The sequence below is a fragment of the Phaethon aethereus genome (genome assembly GCF_964289735.1).
Source record: "Phaethon aethereus genome assembly, chromosome: 6".
Taxonomy (NCBI): domain Eukaryota; kingdom Metazoa; phylum Chordata; class Aves; order Phaethontiformes; family Phaethontidae; genus Phaethon; species Phaethon aethereus.
In genome coordinates, this window is record NC_138580.1 from 6,706,430 (window position 1) to 6,720,277 (window position 13,848).

The following is a 13,848-nucleotide window of genomic DNA, read 5'->3' on the forward strand; positions in this document are numbered from 1 at the left end:
AATATTTCATTTTTAGGAAGATTGATGACATTATAGTTCATTGGATATTTATGAAGAGACTGAGTAGTCTCATTTTCATGGGTAGCGAGCGCCGTGGACAGAAAGGTTCACACAGAACCCAGCTGTTGATGAGCCGCATTGGGAATTTTTTGCTATCCTACCCAACATTGACATTTTTAAAACTGTCGAGCCTTATTTTGAGCAAAGCAGCCCATTTTGTTGGTGTTTCCATACAGCAGTATGCATGCTGAGGCAACAGAACCAAGCAGGGAGCATTCAGTAACGTGGGTTCATTAAGTCGTTGCAGCACAACTTAATTTGGCTGCAGGACATTATTTTCCATGGAAACCCTGGTTTGTGCTAACGTGACTCTACTGGAGGTCTAATCAGAAACGTCTGATGCGCTTAGGGGGAGCAGGCAGAGGAACGCCTCGCTGCACCCTATGGGCCCTCACCCGCCGGGATCGGGGCTTGCAGGAGCTGAAATGTCTTTAGGTTTGTCTCCAGCTTCCCAAAATGCTGGAACCCCTCAAGCTCCCGGGACACAGCTGCAGGAGCTGGATGGGCAAACTATGCCTGCCAAGTGTTGCGATGTGGGGTGGCCCATAGCATCATGCAAGAGCACCGCTCAGACCCCTCTTCATTGCGGGAATAACCTGACGAGCGTTATTTTCTCCCCGGCTTGTCCAGACTGGCCAAAGCCACGTCCACAAAGACACTGTGGATGCCAGGGAAGAGGTCTCACACCCCGGGGCTGTCAGATAAAGTATCTGCTTGTGCAATGGCAACGGGAGAGTCAGGATGGCAAGTGCAATAGTCTGTAACACCTACTGAGACAATGCTTACAGTTTGCTTTTCTCCTAAAAACAGGCCATTTAGCTTTTAAAAGTTTCTATGTCAAGCTGTCAGTGTCAGGTAATGTCAGACTGATACTCATCCTTTAACCCTTACAAAACCCTCATAAATGGAGTGATATGGGCTTTAATTACAAGAACACACTTTTCCATAGGATCACGGCTTCAGCTGGTGCGCTATATGGACATAGGAAGGGGCCAGAGTCAGATTGCACGTAGTCTGCCAGAAATCTGGCATTTCTCACCTCTGAGCAGAGAGCAGATTGCCTTTTCTTCACTCAGGCGCCTTCCCTGGTTAAATTCTGATAGCTAAAAAAAATGGTACTAACTCTGCCTGCAGGATGAGAAAAGATTGTGGAAATAACCTCTACTGGAGATGCTAGGGGACGAGAGTGAGATGTAGATAAATAAGTAAATAAGGAAGAGGTGAGGAACATCGCAAGCTTCCGTGCTTGCAGGCTTTACTTAAAAATACATAAATAAAATGTAGAGTTATGAAAATCAGAACAGAATAATGAAGTATTATCTGCTAATCTTTTGAATTTTAAGTGCAGCTGTCGGCTCCACACAAGCAGGGCTTGTTACCTGCTAACATCCCTTAAGAGACCTTCCACTGTCTTGACTACGTTCTATCACATTATATCACAAGTACAGTTTTTTGGGATACTTGATAGAAGTTTTTCCCCTTAAAAATTCAATTTACAAGCAAGAAAAGCTTTAAAAGTGAGGTGGCATTTTACCAGATCAGCACACCATTTTCATTAACTGAACTTCATCTATTATGTTATGTGAAAGAAAACAGTTAAACTAAATAGACAGATAGAAAATTTATTTAATTTAATTTCTAGAGCTATGATACTTAAAATCTGATTATTTTCTAATAGTTGGACAACCTTATTCTTTTAAAAGTAAAAGATTATATTGACGGTAAATACTATTGTCACCGTTAACGTGGTAGAATAACATTCAGTATTTATCTTGCATGTCATGCAAGTCACTATAATGAATAATTGTTCAATTTACTGATTACAGTCACATTAAAATACTTCCTTTTATTTCTAAATCATTTATTCTAGGTTGTACAATCTATTTTACAATTTTTATCATTAATAAATGCAAAGTTGATCTGTATGAAACCACTGCTTTCAAGTTTAAAAGCAAGAATTTAATGTTAGGGAGAGTGGTCTAAATATCTGGTATTTCAGGTGGTGGCCTACCAAAAATTATTATTGTTTATTTTTTCTCATAATTTTATTCTGTTTCAAATGAATGACAGACAGGTATGTCATTTTTTAATTCTACTGTAATACATCTTTTAACTTAATAAAGTGGTTAGCTCACTTGCTTTCTACCTGGGCTGAAGGAAAGCTATCAATAAACCTTGAGTTTATTTTAGCTTAGTGTGGTTTTCTGCCTAATGTCTTCTTCGCTGGGAAGCTGGCATCTAGCATCAACCCTAAAATAAAACAATATAATGCAGTAATAGTCTGAAATACTGCAAAGTCCGTCTAATAAAGCTTACTGTTAGCACAAAGTATTACAGAGTTTTAACCTCTAAGACAGCAAGAAGCAGGAGGAAAAAAGCTATAGGTTTAGTTCTCTAAAATTTCCCATCTTTGTGAACATTGGTTTAGCTCCACTGGTTTGTAGCAAATTGAAGTCTGCAACTTCACAAAGCTCCAATAAAATGCATAATGTTCAATTTCTCCCTTTCTGTAACTCTCTGTCCATTATCATATAGGACTTAAATATATATCACTCAATTCTGAAACTGTGTATGTGTTTAACATACAGAACAGACACACATGAAACACAGGTACGGGCTTATGACAAACAATTCAGGCAAAAATGTGTTAAAAGCATTATGAAATCTGCTTCGCTGTCCATTATTAATGTACACCACCTGATGATGACTCTCTGATTTTAATATAAATGTTCTGACCTCAGATAAATAAATAAACAAATGTAACTAAACTTTACTAAGGTTGTTTAATTTTATTATGAAGTCTAAGGCTTTTTTAAAGATAAACAGATTATGAAAATACACTACAGCTACTGCACTTTAAAAAAAATGTAGGTTATGACACATTCTCCAGCCATTCTGGGGAAAGCAGTAAAAATTATGAACAAGCCCCTTAAGGTTAAAAATGGGCTTTCCATAAACTATGATAACTTTCCAGCTATTATATTAATTTCCTTCTTACTGCCTCCACTAACTTTGCCAATAACATCTTTTCAGCCTTCTTATGCAACAAGCTAAGTAATATTCCATGTAGCTGAGTGTTTATTTGTTTTTGAGAGATCAGGCTCAAGGCTCAGCTGAAGGAAGATACCTCTTGGGAAATATTCTTTTCAGTGTGATGCATTCTTCTACCTGGCCTTCTATAAAGAGATTTTTATGCAGTAGTAGTCTTCTGACAACATCTTGCTTACACGAAGGGACAGAAAGCGGTCAGTTTATTGACATATAAGTTGTTCTCCTGCCAGGTTTTTCGCTGCTTTTTTTTTTTTTTAGATTAGCACCCATTCCGATTTCTTCCGTTTCCCAATATACATGGCTAGGTCTCGTTTACCATAGGAGGGAGCAGAACACATTGTAGGATTGAGTTAACAGTACATACCACCTTGGAAGACCCTGCCGGTCTCCCGTTTCCACAGGGCTGGCTCAGAAATACTGTGTTAGGATTGTGGAAGACTGAGTTTAGGACTAGGGGAGAGAAAACATCAATTTTAATCCTATATCTGCCAGGAATTTACCATAGTCCTTCAGGAAAGGCATTAAAATGTTCTATACTTCAATAACCTCCATTATTAAGATGTATAAAGAGCTTGCTTTGTTTTGAAAATCTTTCCTTTAAAAGGATAACCTCCTGATAAGAATTAATGGACAATAAATCCCTTATGGTCCACCAGTCCTCTCGGCATGTCTCATCACTACCTACTGCAGCAGCACCTCCAGAAGCACCAGGCCAGAAGAAAGAGGCCTCTTTCTTCTCTGTCTAGATAACAGACGTAAGGATTAGTGGTGAACCAGGCCAGTTATGAACACGTCTTCCTCCCTGCATTCCTCTACTTCCTCACGCATGCTTCACCATCACTGTGTTTGGATCGTACGTGTCTTGGTGACGCACCACGCCTCATGAACGGAACACCTATGAATCCCCTTGCCTTTAGACCACATATGAAGCAGAATCTTGATTTTTATCTGACTTTGAGTTTTGCTATGAGTGAAAATGCATTCTTGGCACGTGATAATCCAGTCTGGCGGCAGTTCTCTTCCCCGCTATTTTTGATAGTCTTCCAACAAAACAACTAACATCTGTAGCCTGGAATAAATTTTTTGAGATTGTCCAAATTATCATTTACCAATATGTGAGCTGCCATGAGGTAACCAGCAAACAAGAGCCCTGGCATGAATAGAATGTGTGCCAGAAGAATGCAGGGAAGAAGAGGTCCTTCCTTACTGCTTCAGCCCATGTCCCTGTCACTCGCAGTGATGAGGATGAAGGAGGTGGACATACAAAACCAGAGGTGTGGGAAGAGAAGGGAAGAGGTTGAGCAAGAAGATGGCTAGGGACAAGTTGATTCTGGTGATGTCAGGATGGGGAGTAAACAAGGGAAAAACAACGAAAAGCAGCAGTTGCAAAGAGGCACCCAGTTGCACCCAGGAGGTATGAAATTATTTCCATATAATTGCAGCTTCCCTCCTCTGATACGCTGAGTCCTTGGGTGAGCTTCCTCAAAAGCTCACATCCAACCGACACACATCAAATTAGGACATCATTACCCAGGCTTTTTTTAGGGGTATTAGCTCAACAGAACTAAAATTCAGGTCTGACTGAGACTAAATTCATGCTGAATTTTGACTCATTTCAAACCGGCACCCATCGTAGATGAGCCGTGAGCTCCTGGAAGACTGGCTGTGACTTGGGCTTTGCTGCAGTTTTCGCTGGCCTGATATGAATTTTGGTGAATATTTCCACAGCATGTGCCAAGCCTTAGAGGATGCTAAGCTTCAAGGTAGGAAGAAAGCTTAATTTAAACAAACTAAAATCATTGCACTGAATCCTTTGAGAGATTCTCACCTAGTTCTGTGTTTTTAAATACTGCTGTAGCAGGACTCGCTGCAAGCAAAGTAACTATAAAACTTTTTGCAAAACCTTTTTTGGAATTAGGACAGAATCTTTCACAGCCGATTATAGACAAAATGCATCGCATAAGAAAGAGAATGTCAGGCAGGAATCATGTCACCAACTAAGATCAAGTTCAAAAAACAATAAATTCAATATGGCTAAATTGTCAGGGAGGATTCTGAGGCTGAAGAATTTAACTGGACTTCATAAAGGTCCAAAGAAACAGGGAGGAAAGTAAAAAGAAGACAGTTTTCTTCCCGCATTTTTTATAGATTCTGTAAAAACATTGGATAAGACAGGCTATCACCTTCCAAAAATAACTGGTCTGTATTGTGCAAGCATTCTCCAGTTGCTATTTTAGACTTTTGCCCAGGATGATACAAGAAATCCCACCAGAAAGCAGCAGCCTAAAGCCTGAAGCTAAAAACTGATTAATCGATCGAAGAGGCCTCTTTCTTCACTGTCTAGATAACGGAGCCAGTGCCCGGCCATATATTCCATTTTGCAGAGGAGTCTTTATAACCTCACACTCCCGGGAAGGCGAGTGGTGAGGGAACGGGACTGACAATTGCCTGGTCCAAAGGAACCGCCGACTCCACGCTGTGTGGTCCTGACTCAGCTGGGTATTGATTCCTGTGCTTACTGATCAGTCAGAGAACAAGTGAAGTCATTATAAACATGTTTTTCACACTGTTGGGACAGATGCTTCTCCACTACAGTATGCAGTTGTAAACTCTGTTTAATACATTCAACTTCCAAGCTAAATTGCATTCATAATTTTATCTCCTTACTTTCCTGACCTTCATAGGTTTAAAAATCAGATACTTAACCTTGCATTAATGGCATGGATTTTATTGCACAAGATTGCACATTTAAAGCCATTATTATAACCTCTGCTCCTAGGTATAAAAGGCTGAGAGACATTCAAATACATGACCAGGAAAATGACTAGTAAGGAGTAAGAGGAAATCTTTCTGGCACCATCTTTTTTTCTTTTTCTTTCTCTTTTTCTTTTTCTTCCTCTCTTTCCTTTTTATTTTTCTTGTTCTCATTCTTTTTCTTTGTCTTTTTCCTTTTTTCTTTTTCAACACTGTTACTAAACAGCTCTCCCAGTTACTACACTGAAAGCTCTCAACCCTGTTACGTGCATATTAGTAATGTTTTTAAGACTGGTGCAATGTTAAGTGTGGGACTGCAATTCAGGAGCCAGGACTTCTCTTCACAAGGAATAGGTCTGGCATTTGCCAATTGTATGTAAAATTCTAGTAAAGGCAAAATTAGTTTCATCCTAACATGAGTTTGTAAAATCAGTTAAGGAAGAACCCAATCATAAAAATTCATTTTCCAGGCATTATCTTCAACTGTCCACATGCTCACAAAACATCCTCTCACTCAGGCTTTGTACTATTTAAAATCCAGGTTGCTGGAGGTGTAAGGTATAGCTTGCAAGCTCCTTCTGGGATGCATTTTTTAAGGGTGCAATGAAAACACACTCACACTCAGCCTGTTATCTCATGCCTGCTTTCAGTAGGGTTTACTTCGCATTAAACCTATGGAGCTGCTCACAATGAACTACCATTGCCATGCTGCTGTGGAGGTATAGTTTGCAGGCGAAGCCTGACAGCCAGCCATACATCTCAGAAATTGAATCTATTTTTGCATAAACAGTCCCTTAATTTTTTGTTTTATCTCAAATAAGCACTTTGGTTGCGGAATTTCAATTTCCAAGTCTTCGGAGCAAAGTAGACTGACTCTAACTGGAAAGGCCGTGTGCTCGGTAACGTTATTCTTCTGTTGCATTAACTATCACTTGTGATTCAGCGATACCCCCCACGTCTGCAATTTTGCATTCCGGTGGAGCAACCCAGTAGTTACCAGACCTTATCAATATGCAATAAAAGGTGGCAGCTCTTGTTCATGCTATCGCTGGGAATGCCAGATGGCCTTTTCTGGCTCATGATCCAAATAGATTGCTGGTTATGTTGTTAGTTTACTTCAAATGTCTATTTGCTTTAATTGTCACAGTGCTGTGTTTTCTAATGATATTTCTTGAAAAAATAGGAATTTATTCTTTTCACTAGCCATTTCTCTCTTAAAATATGATACTAAGTATAAACTAAGATTACATTGGCGGGATGGAAGTTACATTTTTTTGAAAGAATAAAAACAACAAAACTTGGAGAAACAAAAACTTTAAATTTCATTGTATCCAGAGATCTTTATGGTTCAACTTAGATTTACTAGTATCCTGTGGAGACCTTTTAAATGCAGCAAAATGTCTGCCCAGGTAAAATTGCCAGCACTTTAGAGCAAAGGTTTTGTAAGTGGTGGTTTATAAAGCATGTGGGACTTGAAAAGTACATTTTTTCTTGTCTTGAAGATAAGTCTTATTAAGATGGCATACCACCTTGGAGCCAATAATGGTTTTTTTCCATACTTGAAGTTTGCAATACTACTATTTCTTGTAGGAAAAGCAAAAAGCTTTTTTTTTTATTCTAGATGAGGTTGATGCTTTCTGACCCAATATTGTTACAGTAAGATACAGATTTAAAAGAAGTCTTGCTCTTCTAAGCACAGAAATCACCACTGCCAATATAAATCACCAATCTTCAATCTATAGCTAGACTTAACTCTCCCATTTTTCATCCCGTGTTTCCTTCATATCTTCACAAGTAAAGCTACTTGGGGCGTATAATGAAATTTTAAAATAAAATATGTTCTAGAGACGACAGAAATCTACTATGTCAGCAAATCCAAATCAGGATTTTAAGTATACTTCTAATTATACTTCTAAGTAAGTATATTTTCTAAATGTTTTCAGGAATCACATTTCAGGGCTTACCTTGCACCTCTGAACCTTGCCAGGCTAACCTTGCTACAGCCAGGCTATCACCCCGCCTATCCCACCAAACAAACTGGGCTCCAGAACCGTGTTTTACAGACATCAGGCTTTGAAAGTGCACACACTGTCATTCTGTTAGCCTGTACTTCATTTAGTTGACTTGCCAAACAGAATTACAGCATTTTAAATATGCAGATTGTTCTGAAATGTTCTATCGTATGACACTAGGTATTAAAGTAAATCTTGCTGAATGCATGCAAAGGCAGGTGAATCACTTTAAACAGCATAATAGGCATGCACACTTCAATTATTCTAGTGTTTCACCTGTAAAGTATTGTTTCATGAAACTAGATTTAACAGAACATTGGCTTTATAGTAGCATCAATTTGTCAACTAAATTAGAACAATAAATATCAAAAAACTCTTGCAATAGGCTTGCATTTTAAATCTGGTTTAAACAATATAGAAAACAATTACCAACGCAAAAGCTCTCACAAATGGCTTCTGACCACAGGGCAGGATGGGATCATATCGCTGTCGTGTGCCCAGATAGAGCCCTGGGTTCCTCGTAGGAACCACGTAGCCCTGGGCATCCTGGTACCTGCAAGCTTTCCACGGAGCCCCCAGAATCTCTGTCTGGCTACGCTGGAGTTTGACTGCAATATGTGCAACCTTTGACCACAAGCTGCTTCTCAACTCCACTCAGAAATCCTCCTTACATATGATTAATTCATTGGATTTTTCCCTCCTTCCCTGCTTACCCTGCCTCTCTGAACACCCTCCTGCAGTAGAGGCCCAGCTGTAACCAGATACTCAGGCCATTGCTTAAAATCATAGAAAAATGCAGTCGAGCCTCCTGCTAGAAGCAGGGCCAACTTCCCAGAGAGGTCAGGGTGCCCAGGGATGTGTCCAGTTGGATTTAGAAAATCTCCACAGCCCCTCTGGGCTCCTGCTCTGGTGTTTAACCATGTTCACCATGCCAATTTTTTTCTGTACATCCAGTTTGAATCTCCCTTGTTGCAACATAGGATTTGTGCCTCTTGTCCTTCCTCCGTGCCTCTCTAAGAAGAGGTGGGGAAGATTGCTATTAGGTTCAGTCGACCCCAACCCACCCTTCTCTTCTCCAGACTAGGCAAAACCAGCAGCCCAGCCTCTCCTCAGGTGAGGTGCTCCTGTCCATCTTAGCAGCCCTCCACAGAAAACTCCCTTTTCTGTGCACATGTCCTGAAACTAGACATAGTATTGTGGGTGCAGCCTCCCCAGTGCCATCCCCAGGAGGGAATAACCTCGTGCCTTCTCCCGCTGGCTGCAGTCCCGCTGACACAGCCCAGCCTGCAGTTAGCCTGCATTGCTACAAAGCCACGCTGTAACTCATGTCCACCAGCACCTCGGGTACTTCGCAGCTGCTACCCCGGGAGTGAATCCCCAGCCTCAGCTGTGGCACGGGGTAAATCCATCCCAGGTGCTGGACTTCACATTGGCCTTTGCTGGGCTCTGTGTGGTTCCTGCTGGGCAGTCTCTCCAGTCTGTTAAGATCCCTCTGAGGTCCACCCTCCTCCTAAGCCACCCACCTAGCCCCTGCTGCCTCAGGTGGGCTGTTGGGATTTGGTGGGGTTGGCCTTGATGGCTATGCTAACACTGAGCCGAACAGCACATGTGGCTGTCACCCAGCCCACGGAGGGAGTCCTCCCGTGGGGACGGCAGTCACATTAGCCGAGCACAACTTGCCCTTTGCAAATCAGTGCTGGCTGCTCCCGTGACTTCCTTGTCCTTCGTCTGTCTAGACACAGCATCACATCCACGGAGGCTTGCTCCATGATTTCCTCAGGCACTGGGGTGAGGCTGACTGCCCTGTAACTCCCTAAGTCCCCCTGCTCGCATTTTTTAATAATTTCAGATACACAAAGTGTCATTAAAATCTGATATTTTGGTCAGGGCCTGGATTGGGGTTTTTTTCAATTTTATCCTATTATCCAGAAATTTCCTTCTCATTTTTCTTTCTAGTATCTCCTATGGCATAACAGCTTAAGGGAAAGCTTAATAAGCAAAAAGACAACAACTTTACCGCAAATTATTTTATTAGTTCCAGAACCAACCTCACTAATTCCTCTGCCCCTTCTATTTACATTCTGTATTTGCAGGCAACTACTGTGTCCTCTGCTTTAATAGTTGTTAAGCCATGCCATGCATATTTAACTCTTAATCATTTCTCATTAGTTCATCTTTCCAATTCCTGGCTCACTTTTGTGAATATTAATTAGTTTGTTAAGAGCTTTGTGCATCTATGGGCCTCGGTCCTACCTTTATGGAAACCGAGGGAAAATTCCAATTCAAGAGACCAGGCAGCCCCGAGGTCCAACTGCGACATCTCCAGATAGGAAGGAGAATAATGCCATCCTTTCTTGGCTTCACTCAGTGCATTTCTGTCACATCTCCAAGCCCCAACTGCTACGACTCCTCAAAGATTTTCACTTGTGGGGACTGACTTTTATTACTGAAGAATCATAGAGTAGTTTGGGTTGGAAGGGACCTTTCAAGGCCATCTAGTCCAACCCCCCTGCCATGAGCAGGGACATTGTCAACTAGAGCAGGTTGCTCAGAGCCCCGTCCAGCCTGACCTGGAATGTTCCCAGGGATGGGGCATCTCCCACCTCTCTGGGCAACCTGGGTCAGGGGTTCACCACCCTCATCATAAAAGATTTCTTCCTTAGACCTAGTCTGAATCTACTCTCTTTTATAAATCAAGTAACTTATTCTCTCAATAAACTGGAGATGCAAAGGAGGAATTTATAGAAAGAAGAAAGAAATATTTTTGTTAGCTATTGGAACAGAGAGGTTGTTATACAACTGCTTGGTTAACAGCATAAATATTGATCAGTAGCACAGACTAATATTAAAATAAATGTTCTTTCTCACAGAAAGGTACAGCTGAGCAAAGAAGTTTACACCAAAAATTTAAAAAAAAAAATCGGTGATAATTAACATGGAATTAAGCAATAGAGGCAAAAATGCAAGAAACAGGAGAAACAGGCAAACTTCTTATCTTTTAAATAAAATCTCTTGATTCTGTTCTCATTTAAAATTATTTCTTTAATAGTTCCTTTACTGTGCTTTTCTTTAATAGGCTGGAAACATAAACATCTTTTTTGACCTAACCAAACATTTTAACAGCTTTTGATTTGGCAAAATACTTGCTTTCATTCTCAAATTTTAAATGTCAAATGAGGAAATCCATTTTTATCCAAGTTCATTTTCATTTTCTCACCAAATAAATCAGTAAACAATACTTGATAGATAACAGCAAGTCCATTAAGATGCTCAATTATCTATTACCATTTAAATGCCGTATGATTTAACTACTATGCAGTACCTAAATCATGAGAAGAAATGTTAGCTAGAACAAATAAAACCTAGGGAGGAATGCTTTCAGCTTAAAAAAAGTTTGTATCAGTTATTACCATAGGTCACCTTCAACGTCGGTATCACAGAAATGACTTATTTTTATGCAGAGTCCTATCTGACAGAGGGGTTTGTATTTTCCTTTAGGATAAAAACAAATGGTACTGAAACTCCTGCAAGTCCCTAAGCTCATTCATTATGTCGAGAGAACTCGAATATTAGAGCAGGAAACAAAGCATCTGAAGAAGAAAATGGAAGTGGTTACGGTAGAAAAATATTATTAGTGTGTTCCTCATCCTCCCAGTGCTCCCCACACAGGAGGGGGACATGGATCCTTGAGCAGAATTCTAGGTCTGTTGCCTTCTCATGGGTTAAACGTTTCTTTTTTTAAAAAAGAGAAGTGAATATCAGAAACACTGATCTTCAGTTGCAAATAAATTAAACAGCGTGCTCACATCTTCCACAGTGTTGTTACACATTTGAAACAGTGGCATCGTCCTGAGGTCTATTTAAAAAAGAAGAAGAGGGAGGGAGAAAACACAGATGACTTGCAGGAGTTATTTTGCAAGTCCAGCTGTAGGACATCTTCATTGCCACACCCTAAAAATGCATTTTCCATTGGCAATAAGAAAGATGGGGCGCAAACCTTTAAGTCTGCCTTAGACTTCAAAAGAAATAAACCCTTCAGGGAAGATTTACATCTGACCAGTTGTCCTTTGGAACCAGAGAAGACAAGGCCTTCCCAAAGAGCTGAATAACTTCTGCAATCATTGAAAAACATTTTCTTTTTAGCTATTCTTTTACTATGTTTTAGAATGTAAATATTTTTTATCTTGTGATATATACAGATACACACCCTTTTGATCACTTTGGGCTTAAGAGAAGCACAAGAAAAAATAAGTGAAATTGGTGAAACTTTTCCACATGTACCAGTATATCATCATTGTAAGGGCATGAAGAATTTAGTTCATGCTGTTTAATTGCTCAGAAGCTCACACAATCAGTTGGTAACACAACGGGGAACAGGGGTTCACAACACTTCATGCATTCTCCAAGACCTGGAGAAAGCTGCTGCCAGTTGGTAAAAAAATTCCCCTGGTTCTGCTAGATTTCTGCATTCTTGAGTAATGGGTTATCTAATTAAATTAAATGGCTCAGTAACATTGTTATCAAGGCTATTGTTAAGTATTTGATGAGATGGTTCAGATGATAATAAGACTCAAACCCTACCAAAAACTCAAAACAGGCAGTTCTGACATCCTGAGCACACAACTGGTTTGTATACCTTTGTGTTTCTGCATTAATCTAAGAGGGAAGGAAGAGGGCTAAAAAATAGGAAATAGGTCTATCCAAGGATTCCGAAGAGCTTTTTAAAGTATCAAGCCACTTAGTTTCCTAACAACCTGTAAGGCAAATAATCTATTATCCTTATTTGATATGTCTCAGCTGAGCAAGGGTTTGGAGCAGCTCCCATATGAGAAGGGACCGAATAGACAAGGATTCATCAGATTGGCAAAGACATCAACTATAAAAATATGAATAGCACAGAGAAGAAGAATTATACATTATTTTTCAAAATAGAAGGAGGAACTAAGAAACATAAGCAAGAAACAAATTTTAAAAGCAAGGGGAAATCATACAGTTTGAGGCAAATAGCCTAAGTCATTCGCACCCTTTTCAAATATCAACAGTTTGGAAAAAAAGTCTTTGTCTAACCTGCACCTTGGAAAATAGCAGTGGAAGTACGATGAGGATCAGAGGCAGGGAGAACAGCTATTAGGAGAGAAGACGTTGTGGGGCAGCCTTCCTTATACACAGACATAATTTGATTATAGGTGATTAAGACAATTTCTTTAGAACAGAGATGACCTACAGACCAGACAGTGATGCATATGGTACTTTTTTACCTAATGCATTTTAATTGTGGAGCTCATTGACAAAGAATTTTATGGAAAACAAAAGAATCAATTTATTTTAAAATGTATTAGGCAGATTAATCTGGGCTTCCAGGCATGGTGCAAATGTAACTGTTCCTCTGTAAGGCCCTAAACTGCTTCTTGCCTGGGCTGAATGAATATGCCAAGAGTATGTTTACCTTACACTCCTCTTATTTCTTTTACTAAGCATCTGTTACTGGAACTTGCTGCAGACAGTGGTCCACTTCAGTCCAACAGTTTTTATGTTGTTATCAAAGGAGGACAAGTGAAATCCTGCCCTCCTGAACTCAGCAGGTATTCTGCCATTGCCATCGCTGCATCCAGCGCATCATCCCAAAAGTTCACCCCGTATACCACAGTAATAGCCCTGCAAGAGCCACAAAACAGTCTCAGTCTCCTGCAAAAGACAGCATTACCTAGACGTTCCACAACCTGTGTTTCAACACTTCTCACCTCCCAAGGAAGCAATGAAAAAAAACCTCAGCGTATTTCTGCCCATTTCCAAGACGTAAATGTTTCTGGTAATTTGCATAAGAAACCAAATCTTATTCTCCACAATCCACTGTGATATCCAGTATTGGTTAATGGTTAAGGTTATTTTTCATAGCAAACTGACATTCAATACCCCCCAATAACTGTCCCTAGTTCAGGTGGTCTAAACGATTGTGCCGTTAGCAAAACAG